Source organism: Lissotriton vulgaris, chromosome 10 (assembly GCF_964263255.1).
Source record: "Lissotriton vulgaris chromosome 10, aLisVul1.2, whole genome shotgun sequence".
Taxonomy (NCBI): Eukaryota; Metazoa; Chordata; class Amphibia; order Caudata; family Salamandridae; genus Lissotriton; species Lissotriton vulgaris.
This window is the reverse complement of record NC_141698.1, coordinates 886,666-891,945: the sequence shown is the minus strand read 5'-3', so window position 1 is coordinate 891,945 and position 5,280 is coordinate 886,666. Positions and strand designations below refer to the sequence as shown.

The following is a 5,280-nucleotide window of genomic DNA, read 5'->3' as shown; positions in this document are numbered from 1 at the left end:
TGGGGTTTGGAGTCACCCTGTGGGTTTGTTGTCACCCTGTGGGGTTTGGAGTCACCCTGTGGGGTTTGTTGTCACCCTGTGGGGGTTGGAGTCGCCTTTGCAGGCCGGCCGACCCGTCCCGCATGGGAGACTCATAAGAGGGCGGCCCCTTAGTGCCACAAGATGGCACACGGGGCAGCCCAGTGTTCCACGACCCTACGGGGTCCTGGACATCACTTCCGGCCCTGGTGGGAGGCGGGGAGAGGTATATATTCTTCCCCCGCCCACCTGGCGGCCTCTTTGTCCCCTCACCCTGACGCCGTTTGGTCGTGTCCCTCGTACGCTGCAGACCATGAGGTTAGTAGACAACCCCCACCCCATGGGGTCTCACCATCTGGGCCCTGCCCAGGAGGGAACCTGTCCGAAGTACGGGTGTTCGCCCGGCCCCTTTGTTAGGCGCGCGCCTTTTGGCTGTAAGGGGCTTGGGAGGGGGACCGGGGCAGGAGGGTTGTCCGCTTCGGAGAGGGATACGCTGTTATGGATCCCCCCCTCAAACGGGAGGCCCGACCCGGACCCCAGGGTCACTCCTGCTGTGGTCGCGGGGGCATTTTGCGCCGCGTGTCGGCCGGGGAGTATGGTTTAAGATTTTTTAGTTACGCCAGGCCCCTGAGCAGTTAAGGAGAGTCAATGTGGTGATGCCCGCTTGGCACAGGGGACAGAGTTTCGGTTTCGTGTCCTGAGTTCGAGTCTCTGGCGGGGCTGGATGAGTTCGAAGCCTCAGTGGCCAGCACGAGTGCCGTCCTAAGGGGCAGGTTTCTGAGGCACTGTGCTTTAGTAACTCTCAGAGACTCGCCGGAGTGGTGAGGTCGCATTAGACACCCCCAGTCAAATCTTTCGGCAGAGCCGCTCCCTCGGTCGTAGACTGGTGGAATTTTTCCGGGGCTGACTCTGCTCGTTTGTTGTGGGTTGGTTGTGCTGGCACTTTTAGGTCAGTATAGAAACCATTGAGGAACGGCGTGTTGGCGGGACAGGTGAGACTGCATCTCGGGGGTTACTTGGCTCTATGTAATGTCGCAGACTGCCCCACGTGTTCGGGCGGTCTATGTTCATATCGGGTGTTGGTTGTACGGTCACCCCACTTAGCAGATGTTGAAGTGGGCATGGCAGCAGCCGAGCAGGCAGAGCGTATCGCGAGGGTGCGTTGCCTGCGAGGTAATCACGTACCTCCGGGGTTGCAAGTTTCACCTGGGCTGCTTACGCAGGGCCAACATTGGGCGGAACCCAGGTGCGGTTCTATACTGCGGTGTTTGTTTCATATGTACATATCAGAATCGTCAGTGGCGTTTGCAGAATAGGTCCCAGTCATCTTCGATTATACTCCGAGTATCAATGTGTCACTGCAATAATGGTAGAGGCATGCACCGTTCTGTAATGTGCTTTTTATATTCCGCAACTGGCTGAGCGTTGATTCCCACCCGATCCCAGGGCAGAACGTAAACTACTGTAGGGTGGGGGCGGTGTTGCGAACCCGGCTGGCCGCGGTAAATGACCGGACCGGAACGGGCCGGGCGGTGGACTCGTGCAGTGGAAACCCCAGCCGCCCCATCCATGCAGTCATGGAATTGCCGCAGTGGAATTGCCCGGGACAGCAGGCCGTTCCAGAAGTTCCGGCCAAATCACAGCATTCGGCCACCACCCCGCTGAACGGAGCAAATGTTGTAAATTTTTTCAATTTATGTATCTGTGTGTGGGTTATATTGCACGGGTCCGCCAGCGCGCACTGTTTTGTGACTGAGCAGGACTGGAAATTGCATTTTGCATGCTGTGAGCGGGTTTGCTGGCTAAAGATAATGCCCTTATAGGCAACTTGTGTTTCAGGCATGTAGCCTGCACCTGACTTCCACTGAAGGAATTTCCGAAATACCTTTTAGTGAATAGTATCTAGGTGCCACTCGGACGCCAGGAGGCAGTTGCGTTAGGAGGCGCCTTACCCCTCTACAACATACATCAATTAATGCCTAGGTGTATTCGAGTTGGATTAGCGTAGCACGCTAATACTCCCTCCCCCAGATTCATCAAGAACACATTTTGCGATTCCTTAATAGCGAAAAATACTGATTCGCTATTAAGGAATAGCAAAATGCTATTCATCAAGAAATCACTTAAAAAATAGCGATTTCTAATAATTCCCTAATTTCGACTCGCAAATTGCGAGTCGCAATTAAGGAATTTCTCCCGATTCATTCCTATGGGCCTAGAGACCTATAGGAATGAATTGGAAGACCATCTCAATTTGCTAATCCCAATTAGCGATTCGCAAATTGAGATTGCGATTTCAAGGGTGCAGGGGTGTCCAAAGGACACCCTGTTGCACCCCTGAAGTTGATGTGTGCACATATGTTGCGCACACACATGCCCTTAGGACATGTGTGTGCGCAACATGAAACTTTGAAAAATGCACTTTAGTGCATTTTTCAAAGTTTTTGCTATTTACCAGGTAGTTAGACTTTGCGGTAAATAGTGGCCCCAGATTGCGAATTCGCAATTTTAAAATGGTTCATGAATTGCATTTAAGGAATCTCAAATTGAGATTCCTTAATTGCAATTAATCGCAATATAGCGATTTCTAGAATTGCGATTTTTGCATTTGGGATGATGAATCCCAAATGCAAAAATAGCACTCACAAAGGGCCAGATTCTCAGAATCTGGCCCTTTGCGAGCTGATTTTAGTTTGATGAATCTGGCCGTTAGTCTTCCTGTAGCTAAAAAAATGAATGTCCCCTTCTGTAAAGTAACTGGTGCTTGTGTAAAGCGTTCCAATACCGTCAGGCCGACTCTGCGCTATGTTAAACTGCAACAAAAAACAAGCATTTGCAATGCAATAGGTTTCGCATTTACGCGAGTTTGAGCTATTGACATTACAAATGGCAATGCCTTTTAGTTTTGTTTTCGTTTTTAAAACATAAATAAAAGGCATTGTCATTTACCATGCCAATAGCTTAAACTCACGTAAATGCAAGAACTATTGCATTGCAAATGCTTGTTACTAATGTAAGTCACTGACAAGGCATTGTTGCTATCAAGTGTTATTTAATGTTCCATACTGCATCTGAATTTCTATACCTATCTTACTCCTGGGATAAGCACTGAAGGCTGTGAAGTGTTAGGTGAGAGAGAGTGGGTGGGATGCTGGGATACGGATATCACAGCTATGTCAATAGTGAAGATTCATTCCAACGTAGTGTGGCATTTGGCTGCGTGGAATTGTACCTCTGAGCATGATGCCTGGAATTGTATCCCAACGCGTGACGCTGACTTGGAAGCGTCCATGGCGTTGGTGCTGTTTAGTCCGAAGCAATTACCTGCAATGTTGATGGATGCGTGGGGCACGGGGGACCTCTAGAAGCCATGTCGAGTGGGTGTGTTCGCTTAGGGGTGGGCCCCCAATACAAGACAAGGGCAGTGTGAGGCATAAACCTCAAGGGCCCCGGTGACCTCGTTACACTGGCGCTGGATCACCATGGCGCTACAGGCAGTGTGTGGGCTGAGTGATCCCTGTGGTCCAGCGGCTGCCATCAGCCCTAGTGATGCATGGCTGCTTACGGCCTACAGGGACCTCGAAGTCCCCCAGGCTGTCGCCTCGAGTCAGCACACGGCACCACCACGCTGGTCTTCACCTTCCGGCACACAGTGATCGTGGCTGCAAATACTTGTGCTTCCTGTGGAACCCTGGTGGCCTGTCCGTTCGCAGAGAAGGTCCACCCTGTCCACATTCACCTGCTGGCCACTACTTCCGGCAGCTCTGCGGACTGGGCCACCTGGGTGCGGGTTTTGGCGCGTGAGTGCCGCCTCTACGAGCTGCGTCATGGGCACCGGCTGACGATGGCGGGCACGGCCAAGCTCCTGTCGACCATGCTGTAACGCTACCGGGGCACGGACATGTGCGTGGCCTCCACGCTGTGCAGCTGGGACTGCAAAGGCCCGCACTCTACTATGTGTACAGTGATGGCAGCCGTCTGAAAGGGCATCTGCTTTCAGTGGGCTCTGGGTCACCCTATGCCAACGGGGTGCTGGATGCCAGCTACCACAACAAAATGTCCATCCCAGAAGCCTACGGCCTGGCTCAGAGAGCAGTTAGTCTTGCCACTCACGGTGAGCAAAACAGAAAGCAGCTCCACATCCGGGCCGGGAGGAGACCTGGGAGGGCAAGGGCTGCCCGCGCATGCACAGTACCTGTAACTTTTGCGTGCCCTGCGGCGTGTGCCCACTGCAAGCAGTGCCTGTCCCCTTCCAGGGCTCCCGTGGTGAAGAGGGAGCCCCGGCGCCAGAGAGGAAGTGCGGGAGCTGAAGTCCCAGGTCCCAGTAGGGGGCCCAGGAGAGGAGAGGCAGATAGCAGTGTGGGGCTCCCATGCCTAAGGAGAGAGCCCTGCATTGTGCTGGCAGAAGTATAGAGGAGCTGGGGTGCTCCGGAAGCGCGCCGCAGCCAGCCGCCGTTCAGGAGGATTCCCCTGCAGACCGGGTGAGTGGGGGATTCTCCATTTGACCAGTGGTTGTGCCGATGAAGGCACAGTGTCCATGTTTATTTCCTGAGAGGACCCGCCGTTGCGAGCCGCTACAACGATGGGGCGAGTTTTTTAAAAAGAAAAAAGTTTAAGTGAAACTGCATGCTACCTTGCGAGGATGGAAGGGGGACACGAGATGTGCACGCCGAGTGGCTGTACATGCGCGTACACGGAATCCAATCGCCAATTGCCCTGCGCTTGCCCATCTCCTGTCCCACTTCCGAGGCAAGTCAGCAACAATAGATCTCACTGGTGACAGTGCTTTCGCGCTGCGTCGCTAGGCGAGACCTAAAAAGTGCAGCACTCAGCCTTCCTCGAAAAGTGGAAACCTGCTTTCTCCAGGGTTTCCAGTACACTGTGTGAAGGGAGCATATACCATGTGCCACTGGGAAAAACTGTCTGAGCTGGAGGCCTTCCGAGTGATGCAGCCCACTCTCCCCTGGCAAGGCTGCGACACCTACATCGTAAGTACGGCTCTTATACGAGCCAGCAGGCCAACTTTAGCGCTGGTGGTGTCCAGTGTGACAATCCTTTTTGGTGCCTCGCTCATATGAATTACTCCTGATTCCATCCTTACCACTGGGGCAAAAGTGCTCCTTATCTCTCTATAGCCTCTCTCTCATCTGCAATTCATTTGTTTTAAGGCGCTGGTAAAGGCTGGCTATACTACTCTACGCAGCCATCCACATAAAATACTGATCTGTCGTTTGCAGCAGGCATATGAACACTCGCGATAAT

The 5,280-nt window shown here is 53.0% G+C and overlaps 1 pseudogene; it reads left to right on the top strand.

The window, feature by feature from the left end:
• Positions 1–3,500: 3,500 nt before the first annotated feature.
• On the top strand, positions 3,501–4,431 carry LOC147684273 (proteasome subunit beta type-11-like; annotated as a pseudogene).
• The last annotated feature ends 849 nt before the right edge of the window (positions 4,432–5,280 follow it).